The sequence below is a fragment of the Meriones unguiculatus genome, chromosome 5, assembly GCF_030254825.1.
Source record: "Meriones unguiculatus strain TT.TT164.6M chromosome 5, Bangor_MerUng_6.1, whole genome shotgun sequence".
Classification (NCBI taxonomy): domain Eukaryota; kingdom Metazoa; phylum Chordata; class Mammalia; order Rodentia; family Muridae; genus Meriones; species Meriones unguiculatus.
This window is the reverse complement of record NC_083353.1, coordinates 131,111,521-131,135,940: the sequence shown is the minus strand read 5'-3', so window position 1 is coordinate 131,135,940 and position 24,420 is coordinate 131,111,521. Positions and strand designations below refer to the sequence as shown.

The following is a 24,420-nucleotide window of genomic DNA, read 5'->3' as shown; positions in this document are numbered from 1 at the left end:
TTTCAGCTTTGGTAGTACAGGAGTCCAGATGTTTGCTCGAACAGCTTCTGCAGACGCGTGTGATTAATGATGGACACGTAATCACTGCTTTGGAGTGCAGCCAACAAGTGTCCCTGTGCTGTGTAACTGCAAAGGCACGCCAGGCATGTCACGCATTAACAGAATGTCTCAGCTGATATGCCCACGTGGCACCTGCTTGGGTAAGCAGAGAGAGGTCGGGAGTCTGGATGCTGATGAATTCATCTCACTCTAAGTTTAATGGATTAGAAGTTTCTTAGACTATGAATAGCAGAAAGAAGCACAGTAAAAACTGCTAGGAAGCCAGGTGTGTGGCTAGCACTTGGGGGTCAAAAAAAGGAGAAAGTCTGAATTCAAGGTTAGCTTGGTCTACAGAGTGAGTTCCAGGACATCCAGGACTACACAGAGAAACCTTGTCTCAAATAATAATAATAAAATAATAATAATAACAATAATAATAAAATTAAAAAATAAAATAAAACCGCTAGGAAAGAAAATGCTTTTCTTTGCTGCACACAAATGCAAAATTTTACATATTTTAAAAATTGTTTTTCTTTCTTAAAAAGATGTGTCTGAGAGCATTTTGACAGTCACAGAAGGCTCCCAGGAGTCCCCGGCTTTGCGGCAGCACTTGTGCAGACAGTGTTTCACACGAACACTTGAAGCCTCTCTGCCTGCGTGGTCTCCAGCAACCTTCTGTAGCGTAAGTGCCAAGACTTGGGCGTTTTCATGCACATTACCAACCCACCTCCCTCTATGAAAAATTAAGCATCTACATACACGATATCAAGCTTCTTAGAAGGCACTTAGACGTGAACACGAAAGCGAGCGGTTATCACAAGAAAGATGCCTGGGCTGATCAAGAGCCAGGGCCCGTGTCAGAGGAGGAGCACGCAATGAAGCGAGCCAGGGAGTGGAAGCTTCGCTGAGGAAGTTTTCCGACAGGAGTGTTCAAGTGTCTGTCAGTCCCTCCTTTTGCCGGGACATGGCAAGTCTCCACCGGAAGCTTCCCTGGCTGCTCACACTGCTCGTGGAACATAGAAACACGTCTCGCAAAACCCAACTTGCGTGTGCTGCAGTTCACTAAGGTGCATCAGAAACACTCAGGGCACGTACGTCAGGCGAAGGCCCGGAGGACTTCCCCGGAATGCAGAGACCCTTTGAGTGTAAGCTTTCCCATTCTGACCTCTCATCCCCTCTGCCTGAGTTCTGCAGACCGAGTCCTTCAGTTTACGACCACCACCGGCCTGCCATCCTTCTTGCCAACAACAAAGGCTCCCACCCCGCGTGCTGAAACCTCACAGCTGCTGCCTGCGCAGCCTCCAGCACCGGCACGCTCACCCTAGTACTTCACGGAGTGATTCCACAGCACTGAACCTTTGCACAAACACCTGTAGGAACTGGAGACATGGCACAGCAGCTCCGGGCGCTCAGGGCGCTGGCTGCTCTTAGGAGAACCCAAGCTGCGTTCCCAGCACCCATGCTCTGTCTCACCAGTGCATGTAACTGCAGCGCAGGAACTGGCGCTCTCTCTCTCTCTCTCTCTCTCTCTCTCTCTCTCTCTCTCTCTCCTGGCCTCTACCAGCAACGCTGTCTCCCTCTACTGTGTTACAGCACCGTCTTCCTGCAACTAACACTAAAATACTGAATGCACACTTAGGAAGTCAGTATATCTCAGGTTATCAGGAGCGGCTAACGGTCTAATAACGTAATAGTTAAGTGCTTTGGTGACATTATGAGGCCGTATGAGGAGGAAAGGCGTTCTAGAGTTTTTGTTCCAGGTACAATTACAGAACTACTTGCTGATTAGAACTGAGCTTTGTAGAAAAATCAAATTCAGAATGACCAGTAACTTTTAAAAGAACTATTTCTCACTCAATGCTGTGCTTCTCCATCGCATGAAGGTACCATGGAGTTCTGTTTCCTAAGAACAGCCTGGGGTCTTGCAATGGAGTCAGTATCGTACCATGAATGCCACGGGCTACACAGACAGTCTGTGTGTGAAAACACACTCAACGCTGCGTCACAGCTGAACAAATGGCTTTAAGAAGCTAGAACTTCCTAAAAACAGACATACATGTGGGTCCATTCTGGTTCCTGCAATCCCCACTCAGGACTGTGACCTGAACACAGTGTGGAGCTGTATTGCCATGGAAACGCCTTGGGCCCCACGGCTCTTAATCGAAGACATCTTCTGAGTACACATTCTTTTGACCACAGGAAAAAAGCTAAGAATAATTTTATATTAAGTATAAACTGCTACAGTTATGTCATCCATACTATTTGCCCACATCCCCACAAAAGAACGAGACATTTACACATTTCATAGTGTAACCTATAACCCACAGGAAACGCTATTCCTCTGCTTCACTTCTATTCAAGGTTATTTTCACCTTCCTTTTCAGCAGCATAGGCCTCCCCGTAAGTTACCCACCATGCTTTGAAAAGAGTCAGCCACAGGAAGCTGACCCTGGAAAGACCGCTGTGAGAACAGAACTATCAGGCTGCACTTATGAGCAGACGAACAAGCTGAGACCACCCCCTTCCAGGACGAGGCCAGGCAACGTTCCAGACCGGTGAGATGCGAGCGGCAGGCTATGAATCTTTAACCAACAGGCAAAACGGAGTCGCTACTTAGAGGGGCAAAACCCTGAGTTGAAATTCAAGTTTAAGGTTTTATTATCAAACAAGAGTGGCAGAGAAATAAGTGGGAAGATAACTGAGGCTAACTGTGGACACAGGGCATGCGGGCAATAACAAGCGATACAAGCCGTAAACATGCGCCAGAAGACACCCACCTCCTCGGATATGGGCGTGGGCGCAATCTGAAGTGAGGACAAGGATAGACTCTGCAATAAAGCAGAGGCCACTGGAGTGCTCACTAGTTTGGGGCTTGTGGTTTTAGCCACCAGAGGTCACTCTTCCCTAGAAAGACGAAAGACAGCGCGCCAAAGCTCCTCCCCTGAAGCAATGAAATAGAAGAGGTGGGTCTCCAGGCCATGACTGCAGGCACCAGAGAACAGGAGGGCTAAACTATACAGAGCAGGGTTAAGTCTGACCGCTGAGGGCAGCAGAGACCAGTGGAATAGCTGCCAACATAGTACGATATAAGGTGAGATAAAACCTCCCGCCCCCTCCCAGGTACCCTTCAGCTCAGGACCCCACCGTATCTTCTATCGCTTCATGCAAATGTAATCAGCCAGGCCTGCCTCACAGTTCAGCATATAGATGAAACCAAACAGAAGGGAGTAGGGCCTGAACTGGTGGCATGCGCAGGCAATTCAGAGTACGAGGGCGGGGTGTGAACTGAGATAGTTCATAGCTCTGAAAGCAGCCTGGGCTACATAGCAAAACCCTGTCTCAAAACCAAACCAGAGCAAAGCAAAGCCAGCCAAGAGAACCGCAGTCTGTCACTGGGCCTTGAAGAAAATCTGCCACCCACCTCACGGGCACAGGGGAGAGACGGTTCCATGGTTAAGGGCAGGTCTAAATCTGGCCTCCAGCAGGAAGCGCTGCTTTTTGATTTAATGTATGGAACGGCCAGAGAACAACTCAGCAAAGACCCTCCGTCTAGCAAAGGGTTAAACCCTACACAACACAGTTCCTTATGTCACTACAAAAAAACCACGAAGAAGGACTTTGGTAGAAAATGATCAGTTTCCTCATGAAGTCCTCGTCTGGAGTACTCACCCCTCACGCTGACAGTTACGCGTGTAGCGTCACCTCAGATCCTCTAAAGCAGCCTCCTCTACTGCGGGAAGTGCAGGCTGCTCACTGAGCACAGGCAACAAAACCACTGATCCCTCTGCTGAGTGCGCGGACATGGACAAAGTACAGCATGAAACATTCGAAAGCACGTACAATTCACACGCGCAGTTTCAGCTTTGTGATTTATCCTCAGACAGCATGGCTCTGACATCACAAGAACCAGGCGATCCCTTCCTCGGAGGGCATTCCCGCCGTGTCCATGCTCTGCTTCTGGCGCTCTTCTGGCCTGACTGCTCATCCCTCCTAAGCCTGCTCCCACGAGCACGTGAGGATGCTCACGGCTGGAGCGGGATTACTGAGTGCCCATGATCACCCCACGTCTTCTCTCTGGTGGTACCCACTCCTAGGGATGTGGTCGATGTACAAACGGCTCCCCGACGGGGTGAGGCCGACAGACCTTTATACAGCAGGTCCCCAGTGGGGATGAGGCCAACGGACCTTATATACAACAGCTCCCCGATGGGGGAGAGGCGGACGTACCCTATCTACAAGTCCTGATAAATGTTATTTTTTATTATGATTTAATGATTAATGACTTGAAAATCTAATTTCTAGGAAGCTCTCTGCTCCAAGGCCAGTCAGAGCCACGCAGCAGCAGCCTCATTCTAAGTGCCAGCTTAGCCATTAGAGGGGCCGTGAGCTGCAAATCCTAAAAATCATAACTTTTATACACTTACACAAACCAACGCTTGTTCATTTCTCAGGACTGTTGGAGTCCATGCCTCCTCTTTAGGGGTCTACTGGCCCTTCTGTCTTTCTTGCTTAAAGTGCAGGATGGAAAATTGCCTGTACTATCCAGTTTGTTTGATTAACACATTTCCTGAGGTCCACTAGCATGCTGTGTAAGTCAGTAGCTAAAAAGCCATTAGCACAATCAAGCTGGGACTGTTCGTACCCCTCCGCAAGCCTCAAACCAACAGTACTACTCACTGCCCTAGCCCTGGCCTTCCCTATAACCCCCTGAATTTGGGGTGGTGGGGATGAAGTAGGGATTGAAACACTTCAAAACGCATGGCTTCAACTTCCCAATGCTGTAATTTATCTCCACTGTAGCAACAGCAGCTCAGAGGGCCACAGGGCCTTCTGCCCCTTCAGGACGTGACAGAAAGAAATCCTTCAGGACTGATGTCTGGGACCAGTTCCTTTCACTTAGCATAGCCTTTCCACTATCCACCTACGCCACGGCCAGTGAGAGCACCGTGTTTCCAGCATCACAGCCACTCCATTTGTGCGCTGGGAGCTTCGGGGGGAGCCGGGGGGGGGGCATCTCTGCACGGTTTCACGGGACGTGTGCTAGGTGCACCTGGGCACACTCAGGAGACCTGCGGGCCACATCATCCCACACCGAGAAACCGTCCGGCTGCTTTTCAAAGAGGTCAGTCCATTCTGCACACCACTAACGGGAGTGTAGTGGTGTGCATTGGTTTCACTTGTTCATAGTTGTACCACAGTGATTGTGTACAGGGAGCTTATTCTTTTTTTGTTTTTACACTTCCTGGAGAAGTAATTTTAAGCATCTTTTTAGCAGCTTGTTAGCTAATCAGTCTTGAGCTAATTGTCTTAAAAAACAAAAACAAACAAACAAAACAAGCCAGGCGTGGAGGTGTACATCTGTAATCCCAGCCCTCAGGGAGGCAGAGGCAGGCAGATCTCTGTGAGTTCTGGTCTAGCCAGTCTGGTCTACAAACAGAGTCCAGCTTAGCCAAGGCTGAGCCAAGATTTCCAGATAGAAACCCTATCCGGAAAACAACAACAACAACAAACAAACAGAAAGAAAGAAAGAAAAAGAAAACAACTAGGTTGTGATAGTTTTTACACTGTCTAGAAATAAGTCCTTTATCAAATATTGCAAATATTTCCATTACAGAAGAGTTTCTTGCTGAGTTTTTGATGGCACTATTTGAACCCAAGTTTTCCCTCTGATGTCTAGTTACTCTTCCTTCCGCTACCCTGGCATTCAGCGTCATACACAAGGAACTGCTGTCTGGCTCCTGAGGATTCATAGCTTAGCTTAAGAGTTTCCTATTTTTTCCTCTTTCCTCTAAATCTGTCATTACTCCCGCTCAGTTTGTGAGGTGAGAATTCAGGCTACGTTCTTCGTTTTGCACACAGATCCCAGCACAGACTGTCCTTATTAGGTCGGTAGTTTTCCCAACAATGTTTAGTAGCATTTGGTGTCCAGCTTCTATAATTTTTGTGTAAATATCACCTTAGCATTTTGTTCCTTTCATAGTGCTACATGCAGAAATTGTAAAGTCGACTTTGTCACGGCTCCTCACTAATGCACAGACACACAAATGACGACACACCTGATCTGAAACAACCGTTGTGCAGAGGCTCACTCCGGATTTTCTAGACTGCTCTCCACAGAGGCAGCGCCTCCTTCCTCCTCCTCTCTGCCTTTGCCTCACGAGTACAAGGCCTCAGTCTGCCAGGGTGCAGGTGGCCCGGAGAAAAGAAAGGCTTCAGGAGAACTGGGACAGAGCAGTGTAAGCCATGCGTGAAGCCGTGTTCTAAAAACCTAAACCGACGGCATAGAGGCCAACAGCAGACGTCTCAGCTGGGCTAGCTTAGGCCGGCCAGCACACTGAAGAGCCTTTTGGTAGGCAGGCCGACACCTGGGTCTGCCCCAGTGTCAACCCAAGGGCTTCCCTTCCCAGGGGTGTGGGAGCTGAGTCAGCCACAGTCACTTCCTGCTGAGAGGCGCAGTCTTTCCCTGATTCCGAGTTTCACTAAGAAATTAAAGGCACATTTTCGTTTAATAAGTAACGAGTTCCCTGCTGGCTGGGGTCCCACCTCAGTCTTCTGCAGTTAGGTACTTTTTAATGAATCAAGCGCAAAAAAAATAAAAATTAAAAAAAAAAAAGGAGAGAAAGAAGGGGTCCATATATGTATATATACACATATATAACATGTAATATATGTACACATGTGATCTTATCAAGTGGTTTTAGTTTTAGTATATTTTAGCACATGACTTTTAGGTTGTCTTCAGTTTTTATTTTGGTTTATTATTTTTATTATGTACATATGTGGTATGTCATGTGCACACATGTGCATGTGAGTGTGGGTGTCTTAGGAAGCCACAGGCATGGGATCCTCTGGAGCTGGAGTCAGTGTGGGTCCTGGAAGATGGAGAAGCACCCCAGCAGCTGAGCCATCTCTGCAGCCTGAATTTTATTTCTTTTAATAAGAAATACAATAGTAGGATTAAAAAATCTACATACTCACATATTTCAATTATTCTTAAATTATAAGAGAGAGTTTTCCCCAGGTGACCAAGCTCTAGAGCTGATTCCATTTCGGCAAGAATGAAGTCCCATGGTGGCCACATCCACTCCTGAGGCCCAGGTGCTTCCACAGTCTAATGACTACAGCAAAGAACAGGATGAAATAAGGTAACACCTTTAAAACAAAGCTTTAAAAAGATAAAAAGGCTTATTTTAAGAAATAAAATACAAAGAAACATTAAATATTAGTCTTTTCTGTCAAACACTAAACATTTGTTTATGATAAGAATTCCAATCTTTTTATCTCCCCCACCTTGAAAGACTTTTAAGCAAATCTTTTCTCCCATCACCATCTTGTAAAACCTTTATGCAAATATTTTAATCTTCCTGAGCTGGTAAAACTTTTTCTTACACAAGTGGCTTACAGGGACCCCTTCTTTCTTTCCTTCACTTTTTTTTGCTTGATTCATTAAGAAGTACCTAACTGCAGAACACTGAGGTGGGACCCCAGCCAGCGGGAACACACATTACTGCCTGTGTTGGAATACACCAAGGAGTGTCCTGTGCTGCGAGCCGGCTAGCACAGCCCAGGGCTGGTGCACTCCTCTCGCTAGGAGAGCGCCTGGCTGAGCTGCTCTCTTTGCACACATGTTCCTTGTGTGCCACCAAGATCTGCTTCTTTCTACTGTGGTGATTCTCCAGCACTCTCCTAAGGCCACAGGCAGACTCCAAGTACAAGGCATAGAAAGTTTTCTAGAACCAGAGCAAACTGCCGTGTCCAACGACAGACATGAAATGCAGGCAAGCGCCTGTGTCATGCAAGGTCTTCCAGGCTGTGCCCAGGACTGGACACGCTTTCTGCATTCCAGCTTAGCCCTCTTGCCTCTTCTACGGAAACACTCTAGGCTCCTGTTTTTTGTGGACAGTCACACTATGTGACATTTTGGCAAAAGAACACTGGTGAATGTAGGGCGGGCTCCGCTTTCTGCCACGCTCAGCAGCTCATGAAGAAAGGTGGTGTCCTGGGCGTGTGAGCCGCACATGGAGTCCATGGAAAACACCTGAGGCGGTGTTTTCAAGCTGTCTCTGGCAGATTCTGGTAAATTCCATTCAGAGAGCCACTGCTGGGATTTTCCTCCATGATGGAGGGTGTCCCATGAGGCCTCTTCCTCAGGAACATGGCCTTAGCCTTAGCAACTACAGCTGCTGAGATGAGCCAGTTTCAGGAATCCCCTGTGTGACTGTACCACAGTCTCTGTGGAGCTTCAGGGAGACATAAAGAGGAGCTCTAGCTCCCTATTCTTCTTTATGTTTAAAACTGTGAATATAACTATTTACAACTAACAATAATGATATATTATAAAAATAAAGTCGCTTTGTGTTGTTTTCTTTAAAACTTTATCTCTTGCTATCCACATTTTTGCTCTCTTATGAAAACCAGAGGAAAAACCTGTAGAATGTTTAATATTATTTAAGTATAGGGGAAAATGTTCCTACTGAAACAACAAAAATGAAGCAAATGCACTCATATAGACAAGTGTATGTCCAGAAAGGAAAAAAAAGGAATTAGGTCAATTTTATAAACCATTAGAAATGAAACTAGAAAGACAAAGGACTCAGCTAATGAATGAATTTCAGACAATAATTTCATTATGTCAGGAAAATGCTATAAACGAGCATCAGCAGGATGGACACCAACAGTGAAAAACTAAGAAGAGGAAGAAGGAAATATCTTCGCACCGTATTTCGTGATTATGCGGACTGGCAAAGCCAACTGCCATCCATAACTTTCTTTATAAGCAACTTAAACTCCAGACGGAAGCTTTGGTGACTTTTGGAGATGTTAAGCTTTTAATTCCCTTAGAACTATGTGCTCACTCAATATAAAGCCTGCACGGAATTTTGCAATTTATATGGCTGTGGCTTTCCTGAAGATCCTCACACGTAGGTAACTAAAAAGATTCTCTTGCCATGCCCTATGTCCCAAACCAGGACTTTTAAGAACAGAAAGCAACAACATTCAGATTAATTAAGATGACTTTGCAACAAAACAATGCAGTCATGAGGATTACAGTACAGGATCATTGGGAGATCTTAAGCCTCAGACCCAACAGAAGCGAATCCTTAATCTAGGGCCCCTTATCCCAGCAACTAAAGAGCAACACAAGCACTAACTATAATTGAGAATCAGAGAGGTTAGTTAATCCAAAACAAAGCCAAATGAAGAAACAAAACAAACCACCAGCCAAACAAGGAAACCACCAAAGCAGCCTGTGCTGTCTTCAGTTTTCAAAAGCTTGACACAGACAACGAGCGGGTCCCCATGTTCTCAGAGAGAGCAAACCAGTATGCTCTTAGACTAAAGCACGCAGTCCAGCTTGGGAGAAAGGGGGCTCCTGCCTGACAGGCCGAGCACTCGATGGAAAGAAAGATAATTAATACCGAGCAAGAAGTTATAAAGGCCAGCTGGACACCAAGGCGGCAAACAGCCATTAGGCTGAGATGCAGGACCGTGCGCTCAGAGATACCGGCCTTGGTTCTGATGCATTTACAGCCGAGTCCTCACCACAGAGGGAGAGATGAAATACGGCTGGGAACAGGAAGAGGAGAACTGAAGAGTACCTCTAACAAGCTATTTCTCTTCATTTCATTTATCTTTACAAGGAAGATTCAAACAAAATAACTTCAGTTATTTTACAGGTCAGCATTTCACAATTATAGTTTACATCACACACACACACACACAAACACACAGCAACATCTTCACAAAAATAAAAAACTGTCCATGTCTTTGCAAACTGCAATGAGTAACAAAGCCCATGGGAGGACACATCCAAAGGCTCACGGGAGAGCCGGCGTCCATGACCGCACACATTTCGGGAGAGCTGGCGTCCATGACCGCACACATTTCGGGAGAGCCAGCACCCACGGCCTTTTGCACATTGACTTGGACTGCACTTCATTTCAGGGTCTTTGTGGCCAAGTGGCCTCGCAATAGAAACCCATCTTGATATCAAGTTCTATTTCTGTTTTTCTATCCCTGACTTCAGAGGAAAATTGAAGTTTTTTCTTCTAAAAGTTTAAACACTGAGCAACGGACAAGACCAAGAAATTTTACTGTGGATATTCCTGTCTCTGTCCCCAGCTCTGGCCTTGAGTCCTGCACTGGGGTGCTGCTCTCTCATGCCCCTACAGAGCTGGAGAACCTTAGGTCAAGGGGTCAGGGGATTGGCGGTGGCGTCTTTCTGCTGACTAAGCACAGAATTTTATTTTTTAATTTAAAAGTTGAAAAGGCTGCCTGTAACGAGCATAGAGCAGCCAGAGTTGTAATGCTAATCCTAACGAGATTTGTTGTTGTTGTTGTTGAGCAAGAAAAGAGTTTCATTTTCCACTCACAAGCAAGCCAGTCATCCTGGGATTTCACAATAATGATGTTCTCTGGCTAACAAGAGTTTATACCTCACTATTATTATTTTTATTTTATCTTGCAGCCTTACAGCCAGTTACTACTGGTTATATAAAACGTTTTTCAAATATATAGATAAATATGATTTGAAATAATTTTATTATGTATATTTTTAACCAACTAAAATATTTTCCACGTGGAAGTGACTTTTAAGTGCTATTAAAATGAAAGTAACTTATGACTCCCAACTGTCCACACCTGTAAGTCAAGATTCACATAGAACATGATGTGCGTTCATTCTCCCTCTATAACAGAGCAATGATTTGTCTCATCTGTTATTTCCCAATCACACTGGCTCAATTTAACACCCCAGGAGAATTCTAGAGAAAGTTAAATATAGACAGCCCAGCATGCCACACATTTTAAATGACCTACTAAGCCTGACTGTTGAGCTACAGATGTCAAAATGGATGTGGAAAAGGCCTGTCAGGCTCAGCACAAACATACAAGACCATCAGTTAGGGATGTTGGCAAGGACAGAAAGTGCACGCCCATGACATATTTTACCATCTCTGCTGTACCTGACCCTGCTACTCACGGGCTAGGTGGCTTTACACAAATTAGTCTCCTTTCCTCTAGAATGGAAATAATAATCCTCAAACTTGTCAAGACCAAATAACAATGAGTCTGAATGTTTAAGGCAGGGCTTATCATGGTATAAGCACTTAAGTGACAGCCCTTCTTAGTATCCCCACTGTAATTTTCATTTCTCAGAGCTGGTTACTGATTGACCACTGAGCTGTCTTGAGACAGAGGTTTCTGCTAAGTCCTCACAGGAAGCCACAGGCAGCTACACAGTAACAGCGCAGTGCCCTGCTGTAGTGCACAGGGACACACTTGCACAAAGCCTCAGGGCCCACACACAGCACTCAACCAGCACTCTTGAGCCTGTTCAAGCAGTTCAGAACCATGCCATTCACTCTGGGAAATGATGGTTACAGAAATAGAACCATTTGTTCTTCCTAGGACTACTCACCTACCTACCAAGTACTGGATAAAAACTGGCAATTATATTTTGCTAAGAATTTCAGAGTGTCTTACTGCGGGCCTATTCAACACTAGCTACATTAGAGACTTCTAACACATGAAACTTACTGTAGTAACTGTGCATCAGAAAACACTTTAAAAACTGAGATGTTAGGAAATGTTATCACATGTCATAACCAGCATGAATGAACATAGCTAAAAAGAGACACATGCTTTTGTTATTAATAATAACAAATGTGTTTCCACAGCTAGCAAGTACCAAGCCTTCCCACACTGCTGGAAAATGTCCCTGCGTGATTATGACTCTAATTTACAGAGCAGATCTCTGCTGGATATCCTTTGCTTTGCTTCTCCTGAGCTCAGTGGCGTGGTGGGAAGCAGTGGATTGGAAGGCAGGGATTAACGGTCAGCAGACTTGGCTCACAGTGCTCTCTAACTGTGGCGCAGAATGACCTTGCACACTTGCGCGGTGGCTCACTGCTTCAGCTACAGGGCACAGGCACTACTTCAAAGTCTCAGGAGCTTATTAACACGCTGTTCCACCGGGTGGTGACCAGTACAGACGGAACTAGGAACAGAGCATGTGAGAGAGGCTAGGCGCAGTCTCCAGGCAAACCAGCCCACGAGAATTCTGTCCCTTTCTGACCTGGGAGAGCCCAAGATGACTGCAGGCCTGTGGAAAATGTGCCTCAACCACAGGGAAGCCTTGGCTTTCCAGTCTGCACTCGTGGGCCCAGGAGCAGAGATGGGACAGACGGCAGAGCTCTCAAACTCACGTGGAAGGCAACGTCCCAAGCTCATGGTATCCAAAAGAAAACAAAACAGGACGTTCGCCACAGCTGGTGGGTTAAGACTCAGCTCACTGACGCTGCATGTAAGAGCTTCATGAGCACCGCTGTGCCTGTGATGTGAGGCCAGGCAGCAGGGCGGAGGCCATTCTTGCGTTCACAGACTCAGAGCTCAAGCCCTCAAGGCCAGCTTCGGCTGGGGAGAGTGGCAGCGGGGCCTGGACTAGGCGCCTGGAAGTTTTTGTGAGAGGCCCCGGGCCAGGCTCTGTCCTAAGTGCTCCCAAGGGCCCAGTTACTCACGTCCAGGGCTCCTCCAGACAGCTATCACTGCCACCTTCCAGAGGAGACTTCTCGGAGCAGATGGCCAGGGTCACACTTCACTGCAAGAGAGCCCAGACTCGGATCCAGACATTCCGGAGCCAGCCACTTAGCTCACGGGCCCCACCACTGAGGAAAAGAATGAACATGGCACCAGAGTACTTCAAAGAGACGCTCAGTGCTCGCTGCACAGGCCTGGCACCCTGTGCACACTCCCCAGAGCCCACGTCATGTTAGAAGAAAAGAACCAGCTCCACAAGGCAGCCTTTGGCTCTCCACACACTAAACACTAAGCACCTAAAAGACGGCCCGTGTGCACTGAGCCTCTGATGGACACAGGACACTGCAGGAAAGTGCAGTGAGCTCCGAAACAAACCACCGACGGGCAGTCACTAACAGCACACCCTCGGGGAGCTCCGAAGGCTGGCTGTCCTGCTATGTGGTCACATGTCAAAAGGGACAGGGCAGCTCTCCGTGGTTGGCTTCACAGGGGCACTAACTGTCCCCTGACCTCTCAGAAACTAATCATTCCCGAGACCCTGCCTCCTGAGCCGAGGCGGTGGACGGGGAGACAGACAGGCCATGCCGGTCAGTCTCGATCACCTGATTAGATTACCTGTGCAGATGAAGCCACGCCATGACTGGCCCCTCAAGATTGGGGACAGAGGCAGATAAGAAGGGAGGTCTGGCCGAACAATCCACCGCTATCAAAAATAATGCTGCTTATCAGGGAGAGGCCGTCTTCTGGGAAGCAGCTGACTAAGCTTTCTGGAAAATTCCTAAACCCGTCTGAGGATCTCTTCCTATGGACGCACAGAAGTAGCTGAACTGAGCTAACCCAAAGCATGTACGCAGTGGACAGGACCCAGTATTTCTCCGTCAGTGTGGTTAAATGTGAGTGCACTGCGGCCACCAGTCAGCTCCGAGTCAAACGAGTTGTTTGTGGAAGTGTCCGGTCCTGTAGGGCCACACGAGTTCACTGCTGAAGTTCTGGACAGACAACAGCACACAGCAGCGCACAAGCCGTCACGCAGCGCCTGACCACGGAACACAGCTCAGATGCGAGACTGGTGTGTTACGGCGGGCAGTGCTCTTACCACAGACACACTTCTCCACACAGAAAATGAGGGTTTAATCATAGAGAACGAGGCCTTTCCCTCTTTCCTACCCTCACTCCTAACACACTCAGTTTGTGTGCTGTCAAACTGCACACCCATCTCATTTACATAGAAACTTTCATCAGTCTTTAATAAATGCTAAAAAGATGCGGATTGAAGAATTAATTAAGAAATAACTATAGGTTATTACCATTAAGGTTAATTTATACACCTTTTATCTACTTCTATTGCCATAGTTGTGTAAACTTTCTCAGATGTAAAGGCATCACTGGTGGAAAGATTAAAACTCCCTGAATTAGATGTCAAGGGAATGGGGGAATTAGATTAAGCCAAAGCAAATTAACTTACTCTTCCATTGATAGTATGATAAGAGATCATTAGGAAATGGCGCTTCACAGGAACACGGTACAGCCCCGTCCCAGGACTCGGGGAACTGGACTTCCAGCAATCGAGGGATCCACTGGGCATGCAGTGTGAGGCGGCTCTCCCCGGGGGCCCATGCAGCTCCAGCGTGGCCTGAACAACTCCTCTCATCCTGCCTTACTCCATGCCGACAGAGCTGCTCCTGGTGAGGGATCCCCAGCTGTCCTCAGAACCTGCTCAGAGAGAAGAGGTGGCCAGTGCTACCCTCCTAACGTTTCACAAATTTTAATGTTATTTTTGGCTAAAGCTCATGCCCTTGGCTGGTGACTGGCCCAATCTCCTCCAAGAAAGAACAAGCCCTTGAGAGTGAAAAACCTTCCAGTCTGAGGCCGCCGAGAGTCACTGGCGTACGGACGGTGCAGAGCTAAACCACAGGCCTGAGACCCAGGACACCATGCCCACTGCAGGACCACACTGTCCAACACTCTTCTCTCTTCCCTACGGGGACAACAGGCACCTAAGCAGCTGCTCGGACATCACAACAGAACAGACTCCTTGCAGTCTCTCTCCCTACATGGGCTTCTATTTCCTGTCCCTCTTCGCAGCAAAATCCATCAAGTTCTAAGCACCTTCCACTTCCACTCAGACTCATTTCTGCCAACTTTTGCTCCTGATACTCAATCAAGGTGACTTCTTGAAGGGCAGGGTAGAGTTATGATGGTTGGTGGCATCTTTACACAGTCTGAGGCCTTGGGGTGCTGCCTTGTGGATCCATTTGCAGCAGAAGGAGATGAGGAAAGACAGCTACACAGGAAAACACTAGACGGAATGGAAGCCGAAGGGTCTGTGAAGAAAGAGACGGTTCTCACTCTACAGACCTTTACTCCTTACACACGAGGACAGCCACTTTTCATCCAGAAGAAAAGTCTAGAAGGAATTCTCCAGTCCCAGAACAGGCAATGATTTCTTCAGCATCTTCTTCAAATCTCAGTCTCAAAAATACCAAGCAAAGGAAGTGCAGCTTTAGTCTCAGCGCCTCCATGAGACGACACAGACAGAGGCCACACGGCAGAGGCCCCTAAGGCGGCCTGAGGCAGCGCTCTACAAAATTCAACTCCGCTGGCCACAAAATCTCTGAAGACAGTCCAAATGCTCTTTGGAGCAAAACAGAATAAAAACAGCAATAATTAATTATTGCCTCATTTGTCCTGAAGGTGATAATTTTTAATGATCTACAATAATTTTATTTCCTACTAAATTTCCTTTGTAACAAGATAAGTTTTCAAATGGTTTGCATATTAAAACTGTACAGTTGGACAGGGTAGCTTTTAGTGTAAACTATCTATCTGCTATTTCAATGAAGAATAATTTAAATTTGCAAGATCCTTTTGAGAATGACAACTGTTACATGTTCAAGATTAAAAAAGTCAGCCCTAAATATCTCTCACACATGCACACACACACACACACACTATCAGGAAGCACAAAAAAGTGCAGGTGTGTCACCTGTCATTACTTTTCAAAGTTTAGGCAGCTTGTGTGCAAAACAAGTGTCTCTGGGTCACACAAAGTCTCGTGATTAAATGCATGTAAATCTCACGCTTAAATCTTACACAGTAACGCTTCACCCACCGAGACAGCAATTTACCCACAGTTCAGGCAAGCACAAGAGAAAGCACGTTCGGAAGAGTGTTTACAGGAAAACAGAGGAAGACCTCGATTCCTGCCTTGTGGGGTTGAGAGCACTGAAGTGAAGGAGGGGTCCCTGGTGCGGCCGGCCACGGAGCACGCCAGCATGTCTGTCCACACAGCCCCCAAGCAGGGCAACACAGAGAAAGCCCACGGAGCGGTGCACACAGAACTGTCTGCACACAGAGCTCACCCTGAGATTCGGATGCGAACGTCAAGCGTTGAGGAAGAATTGACGCTAAGAAAGAAGGTGCAGCCTGATTCTTTCCATCTGTCTACTGCTCACAGCGCCCCGCAGTCCTGGTTGTCTGCGCATGCTTGTGAGGCAGGCACTAGGATTGTGCTGACAGGAACTGTGAATCCTGGCTTACCTAGAGCAGCAACAGTTTATGCTTTGTACCTACCTACCTACCTCGTGTGTGGTCTGAACAACCGCCTCCAGGATAAGAGAATGTAAGTCTGTGCACAGACTGTCTTGAACACGAAAGAGCTTTGGGTAGAAAGGCCATAATGTTTTAATTAAAACAGTAATAGTTTTCATTTCATTGGGCTGTTTATAAACCAAGCCATATTTGCATACACACATATATAATTCACCCTTTCATGAAACGGATGTTTTTATACCCACTCTGCTGAGTGAGAAGACTTAATGTCTGCCAAGCAAAGGGCACGCCATTCTTTAACATGTCGTGACTTCACCAGACTGATAATTCCATATGACATGACAGTTTTTGAAAGGACAGAATAGACACTTCTTGAGACATTTTAAAGGGAAAGGATTAAAAGAAGGAGAGAGAGTATGTGTCAAAAGTCCACCCTTCCACAGGATGTGACTTCTCTTCAAATTCTCACATCTTTGAGTGGCTTGAGTCGCTGTGTGTGTGTGTGTGTGTGTGTGTGTGTGTGTGTGTGCACTTGTGCGTGTGTGTGTGTGCGTGTGCATGCATGTGTGTGCACAAAACACACATATACTGGGAAAACTGACCACGCTAGTGACATCAAACAAAAAGAGGTTATCAGTAAAGATGGAGAATCCTCGACTTAGCAAGGTCATGGAGAATTGGTCCAAGCGGTGAACTCAGAGGTTTAAAGTAAGTGTCCACAGCCTCTCCAAGGAGCAAGCCAGCGCCCTGGGCTCCGAAAGCCAGGAACAGAAAGAGGTAGTGTGTTTGCGCATTACACAGACAGCCGGCGCTGCCTTCCTCCTGTGTGCCGAGAGCCACTAAGAACAGTTGTCTGTGGACAACGGAGAACAATAAAGAATAAAGCAACCCTTTTTACACCGCACACTTTCTATTAGCTCTGACATACTGTATTAGTTCATACGGTAACATTTCCACAGGTGTGGAGCTACTGTATTTACACTTTAGACTTTCTAGACACTTGGAACTATACATCAGTTCACTCTTTACACTTCCTATATTCTTTGAACTACATACTTTTTTAAAGGAGCAATTGTTTAAAAATTTAAAACCTTTATGACTAATGTTTGCTGTGGGGAGGGGGCTCCTTTCCAGAGTTTAGGAGAATAAAAGGCAGCCGAAGTGCTGGGACAGCTTCTCTCTGCAGTGACCGGTCTGAGCCTTTAGAGAATGTAATCAAGCAAAAGCTAAAAACTGTTTCAAGTGCTATAAAATCAAGTTTTACTTAGAAGTGGCTTACTCGTAACTAACCTCACCTCTTGCAGGAGCAGCTGGGGGGCTCTTCCTCCTAGAAACTCAGCCCAAGGCTGTCCAAGGTCAGGTCATAGCTGAGCTCTCCAGGTTCTTCAGGCCAAAGAGCCCTCGGCAAACCCAGCCACACAGGGAGGGTGGATCCTAATCCATTTATACACTTAGAAAGCACAGAGCAGCGGAAGAGCCACGCTCAGAGAGAAAGCCACAGACAAAGCAACGGACATTTCCTGAAAATCTCCCGCGTGGCAGGCCAGATGGACGGGGGCAGGACACACAGGTGAACATGCTAACCCAAACGATGGAGTGTGTGTGTGGACACACACGAACAGCAAGTTAACATGGCTGCGAAACTGAAAGGGCTGTCCCAGCTGACACGTGACCCTTCTAGACTGTTTGGCAGTCTGTGAACATTAAATACCAGCGACCCGGGATATTACAGGTCTAGGGAACGGGCAGCCTAAAACAGGGATTGCCGGGATCTGAATGTGTGTCCAAAATGCCTTCAGGTCCATACAATGTACTGAAATTCAATAGCCACTTAAACAGCGTTTTAAGGGTGGGGCCTTTAGAGGTGATCAGGCTGACAGAGCACTTTGCTCATGCCCAGTCTCCCATCACCTTGAACTAGAACTGTGAGCCGATACATTTCTGTCACCATAGAACGCCCACTCTAAGTGCTGTGTTCCAGGAACACAGGACAGACTGGACCAGGGACACTGGCGCGGCACCGGGTCCCCGCCACTCTCCCCTGAGGCAGGCCTGCAACACACACAGGCATGCATCACAACACTGAGATGACACTTCAAGTCCACGTTAGTCTGCATGAGGAGCTCAGTCTCTTGGGTCCCATACAAACTCTCATGGTGTTGCATCATTCAGTTTTGGCAAGCAGCTTCATCTCAATAAATTTATCTTCATGAAAAAAAAAACAGTTCTTCAAAAATTCATATAATCTGATCAACCTTATGTTTTTTGTTCTTTTTAAAAACAGCCGAGCGTAGGTTTGAAGTACAGTGTGGTAGTTCCCACAGAATGCTAACATTAAGTAGTAAGCGGCCAGGTGGTCAGTGAACTTTATTTTCCCGGCAACGGATTTCTGTATACAACTCAAATGACTTCTCCTGGCCGTGGGCTCCTACTTTTTAAATTATGCACTAATGTACCAGTTACTGGGTTTTCCTGTGACATGTCAATCTATGCCTGTAATGCTCTTCTTGTCCTCTCTATCCTGTCTTCTTCTCCAGCCCTAGGAGAGTCCTTCTCTGGTCTTTCTTTTATGTCTTTCTTCCCCTAAAGTCCACAGGAGAGAAAAATGTTACTGTCTTTGTGAGTTTGCTTTACTTTACTTACCACAATGGTCTTCAGTTCTATAGATTTTCCTGAAAATGATGTAATTTTATTCTTCTTTATGGAAGAATAAAAGTCCACTCTGGTGTGTGCTCTGTACATGTGTGTGTGTGTGTCACATTTTCTTTATCCTTCCACCTACTGATGGCTACTTCTGCTATTTGTGAACAGTCAGGCCACAGACTCTTCTACACATTCTAAAATAAGTGAGCACATACATGTGGGATTCACACACCTCCACACTCATGAACTCTGTGTTTCTACTAAAACATCTGTCAAACATAAAAACTTAAAAAATAATCTTGGTAGTGATTACCATCTTGTAGATTGTAGTACAGAAGAAAATCAGAAAAAAGTTTCCTCTTCTGAGGATCCACATCCTGCTTTACACAGACACCTGAAAATACGGTCTGAATTCAGGGTTGAGTTAATCTTACTATGCAAGAAAAACCTCTGTTCTCCTTGCTCTCAAACGCATGTTCCTAAGTGAGACGACAGCACAGTGAGCCAGGAATGAACACACCCCCAAGCTGAGTCACTGTATTCCTAAACCAGATCCCAATGTTAATACAGAAATGCACCAACAAATGGCTAGGACAATTCCTTCCTTTCCCACCAACCTTGTTTCTTTCCCCTTGCTTCCTGAAGTGACAGTCACACTGACATCTCCCAGTCTGAACTCCGTGACTTATCCCAGCTTCTCAGCTTTACTTAATGAATGAAATTTCAAAATGCTAAAACAGACAAACTGTTCCCAGTTTTCTAAAACCAGAAACAAAAGAATTAGGTCACAAAAGCTTCTTTCTTGGGGAAAATAAAGATGATGAATGCAATTGGGATGTTTACTGTCACTGAAATTCTCTCAGCCTGGACGCCCGGTCAAGTGTGTCTTGATGCAAGTTACCGTGGCAACCTGAAAGACAGCAACACCCTGACCTACCATGCTGCTTCCTATGGAATATCGCCCCAGCCTTTAAAATCTATTGGTAAAACTGTCATAACAAACACTCCTACACAAACTTTATTCAGAAACACCTTCATCTAACCCTTCAAATCAAATACAAAATATTTCCATTAGAGCAACATGGAACAGAAAGTAAAAGTGAACATATATGTGTGTGGATGTGCATGTACACAGATACACACAGACGTGTCCAGGAAGAACACCACAAAGCCATCTCTTCCTACTAGAGACACAGGACGTCGTTACCAACCCTGTCGTCCTGAGATTTTCCGCTGGCAGCTCTGGAACATGAGAGGTGATGCCTATACCCTCAGCAGCTTTTTATAGGAAGGGATCAGGGAAGGGCCTGGGGAGGCCTGCAGCCCGACTCAGAAAACGAAGGAAGGTGAAGAAGGCTCGGTGGCTAGCGATGCACCTGTACCTGGGTCAAGCAGCTTCCAACCGCCGTAATTCTACGTTCAGGGGGTCCAGAGTCCTCTTCTGACCCCTACAGGCACAGTACACATGCGGTACACATAGATATACTCAGACACACAAACACATGTAAAATGAAAAGTAATAGATCTCTTTACAAAAGAAACAGGACTCAAACTTTGTTTTCACTATTTTAACTGTATAAACCTAGCAAGCTGACTTATGATAAAGTGAGAATTACTCTCTACCATCACCCTCTAAAAGAAAAGTGACCTGAGAAATGATGTCTTTTATGGAGAAAATCTGATTTAATAGTTACTCTGCCTGCAAGACATTAACATTAAAAATAAGCACAGCCCTATGAAAGTGTAAACTGTTGCAGGAGTGTGAGGCTGCAAAGTTGTTCTGTTGTCCACCGACGTTAACAGTAAAAGCGGCTGCTTGGCCTCTGCACAGCGATGGCTGCTGGGGCACAGCTACAGCCGGCTCTGGAGCCTTCATGTACTAAGAGGCAAAGCTGCGTCTTATAGAAGGACAAAGGAGTCTACACTCTCGGTGAAGAAGAAACCAGCAAAGCTCTTTAGCAGCTGATCCCAGGTCAGCCATCTAACCCTCACCTGTAAAGCCCCCCAGGTCCAGCCAGCTGCACGGAGCCCCCCAAGAGTGCTGGGACGCACAAAGCCGCTGTGGAAGAGGCCTCTGCGTTTTGCTAGTTACACAGGCGTCAGCTGGGCTGCAGAGCACCGCCCTCTCCTCCCAGCCTCAGGACGCACAGCAGGACTCACGCACAGCAGGACTCTCGCACAGGACTCTCACTGCGGCACTCTCAGCATAGGGGCGTGTTCCCAGGGTTTCCTCTAAGGCTGTGGCAGGTTCTGCCTAAGAGGTGAACTAGTAAGAAGGAAACGCAACTACAGACTAGGAGTCCTGCTAAAATGTTCTGAGGTGACTAGGAGTCCTGCTAGAATGTTCTGAGATGATGTGACTGTAGGGGAAGGTTAATCTATGTGTGGCCTCTGAGGGTCATGCAGCCACACACTTCTGCCAACCAAGGGCTGGGAGTCTGTGCCGCGCACTCCGGTTGGCGCCCTCAGAGAGTTCCTTCACCTGTAAAATGCGAACAGCGTGCTCTTCAGTGGTTTGTCTGCCACAAACAAGGGCTGCTTTTCCTCCTGAGGTCAGAAAGCCAGTCACACATTTGGGAGATGGAGGCAGGATGACAGGGCAGGTGTGCCCAAGAGCAGCCTATTCACAGCGCAGTCGCACACAGTAAGGAGGAGTGTTGTGCTCTGCCTACTTCACAAAGCGCATGGACGGCGCAGTCACCAAGGATGCCACAGGGGCCTGTCAAGAAAGCCGCTGAGCCTTCCCAGCCGTGTTGTGGCAACTCCTTTGCTTTCCGAGGTGACAACTGACAGCCAGGCAGAGCTGTGCTCAGGAGGCCCAAGAATGGCAGCGTCACTCACCAAACCTAAACTGTTTAGGTTTGTCAACACAAGCTTGGCCCAGGCACCCTAACACAGGGCACAGTGCCACTTCACACCGTAGCTCTAAGTCAGCATGTCGCAGAGGGAGGTCCCTGAGTTCCCAGTGAACAGAACTACACTTGTCTTCCAAAACCCTGAGAGGTCTCTCAAAGTAACTGTCCTCGGATGCACAGCAAGGCCCCAGCTTTCTGACTCCGCTTTGGGCAGGGCTCTGGAGCAGGGCCAGCCAGTGTGAGGTAGTGTGCAAGGCAGGCAGAGCCACACTGCTCTCCTGGAGGGTCAACACCGGCCCTGAACACACAATGCTCTTAGAGTGATGGCCAATTTCTATCTTAAAAATTATGAATTCCCCCATTTTAACTGACAGCCCTAAAAAAGCGAGACACAGGCTGTTTTCCCAGGGGCAGTGTTTGGCCAGTTCCATCTCCCCCCTCTCACCACCCGCAGTCACCTGGGTGGGTGGGGTTCTGCAGACTTTCACCTCACACGTGTGGAAATGGAATTCAGTTTCCTTAAAGACCTCTGAAGGCCCAGAGCTCTCCACAAAAGGTTTCTCACTCTCTTTTTCCATTGCCCAAAGCTCCCTGCAACAGCACAGAAATTGCCTGCACAGTTACCAGTTAGGCATTTGGAAAACTGCCTAAAGCAAGGACTACAATGCTGAAGGAGAGACCGAAGGGTTAGGGCTAGAGAGTGAAAGCAGAAGCACGCTGCACTTTCCCTTGGCGAGAACAGAGGATCGCACTGGCCCCCTGAGAAGGGAGGTGGTTGGCGGCATTCCCTCTGACCACTCCGCTGCCTAATGCTTCGAGAATGTGGAGCTTGAGGGAGTCTAAGAAATCTTGGCTACAGTAGGGAGCTGACACAGTTCATGGGGGGCTGACACAGCTCATGTCTGCCACACTCACACCATGCCCTTCACAGATGGCTCTGCAGCTATTTATGGAAAGTTTAGAGAAAGGCCAGCTACTGTCAACCATCTTTGCCATTTCACCATATACTCAGACACGAGCTACTTATGAATAAAAGACAGCCCACCCCCCAAAAAAACCTCAGTCACAAAATTACATGAAATAGCAAATAAGTAGTACCATAAGAAAGAAGTTGTGGAGCCCAAGTGAATCAAAATTGGAAACCATATGTACGTTCGTTCCAACAATACGAAGGAAACGTGAGTCCACAGGTGCCTTTCCGGGGCCAGCTCCAGCCTCGTGCTGCTGTCTCCTCAAGACGGGCCCCGACGAAAACTTTGTAGTTGTTCCACAAGTGCCACTGACTCCCTGGTTTTTAAAAAGGCATCAGCTACAATTACTTCTTATTTACTCTCTCTCTGTCTCTTTCTGTGTGTGTGTTCTGTGTGAGGGTAAGTGGAAGTCCCAGGACAGCTAACAGGAGCTGGTTCTCTCCACCTAAACTGTGAACTCAGGGTCGTCAGGCTTGGTAGCAGGCACCTTCACCCACTGAACCATCTCACTGGCCTCGATGATTTCTTAAATGCTGTTATTATTGCAGTACAAAGGTATACTATTGCCCATTTCTGGTTTTTAAAGAAAACAGCAGGCTTTGAAGTACCACGGATTCCTGCTTCATGTCTGACACAGACATCATGCCTTTGGCTCCACCAGCCCTCCTTACACTGTCCTCCAGGAGACATCTCGTGTGGGAATGAAGTGACTGGATGGGTTCAAAATGCAACAGAAGGTCACCCGCTGGGGAGAAAACGCAGCAGCCGGTTAGAACCAGGTGGCAAGAGACTAAGCACCCAGCCGAGCCGAGCCCAGCTCAGCACAGGCCTGGGAGCCCTCCAGACACAGCTCCCTCCCTCACCTAGAGCAAGCTCTTCCCACTTGCCTTCTCTTTTTTAAAGCTCCACCTCCTTTAGCTTCGTTTTCAAGAAAACTTGACCAAGTGAGCAGCTGAGGAATTTCTGAAAGTTGCATCTCATGTTCTTTTCCAGAGCCAGGCGATCAAAATCCAAAGCGATCTATGTCCTCGCACGGCATCCGAAACACACCAACTCACACACATGCTGAGTTTAGCACTGCTCATTTTAAAACTCGAGTAACTGAAATTGTGACCACCCCAGGCTTGTGGTGGAGCAGGTGATGTGGGAATGCTGCCACACGGCCTGGGACAGGCAGAGGGTCTTGGGCACACCCTTTGTCCACCATGTCACGACTGTCCTGCCTTCCCGGCCCACCGCCTCCCTCAGCCAGTCCACTTCACAGCCACCAACAGGAAGAGCCAGCCCTAGCATTGCAAGGCGCTGCAGTCTCTTTGTAACGTCTTTGCAACTGCACTGACGAGACTTCTCCGGGACAGACAGACGACCTGGCACTGTGAGACAGGAAGGCAGTAAGAAATAAGAAACGTATGCTCAGCTCCTTCCCGCCTCCCTCCCTCGGCCACCACAGGGCACGCGCCAGGGCATGCGCCGGCCTCCACAGGCAGCCTTCTTGCCTCTAGTCCACTCCACTTTAGCAGTCCGTGTCCAGCCCCACAAGTCCCGGAGTGCCCAACGCCACCTCACCCGCCAGCACACAACTCAAAAGTCTCCGTGCCAACCCTAGAAATAACTGGCCTCACACCCACAAATCAGTATAGCCTCACCCTCATCAACGGGGCTTCTTTCTGTAATAATGAAGACAGAGAACCACAACTGGTTAAAACGTAGAGTGAGTGACCGTAGTGTCCAGGCTGCAGTGACAGGGCTACAGACAACCTTCTTCTAGGCTCAGGAGGCATGAGAGGGTGTGGAAAGATTTTAACAGCTACAGGGACAAGACA

The 24,420-nt window shown here is 47.3% G+C and overlaps 1 protein-coding gene across 3 annotated transcripts in view; it reads right to left on the bottom strand.

Annotated features, from left to right (window-relative positions):
* Positions 1 to 24,420, bottom strand: part of Rassf8 (Ras association domain family member 8) — a 58,669-nt gene that overhangs the window by 13,296 nt on the left and 20,953 nt on the right. The window contains exon 1 of one of the 3 annotated variants that reach the window (XM_021653403.2): positions 14,042 to 14,267. The exons of 1 other annotated variant lie outside the window; for it this stretch is intronic. The gene's annotated coding sequence lies outside the window, so the exon portion shown is untranslated. Of the gene's footprint in view, positions 1 to 7,017; positions 7,158 to 14,041; positions 14,268 to 24,420 lie in introns of those variants that run through there. One more of the 3 variants, XM_060384482.1, reaches the window with a different exon arrangement.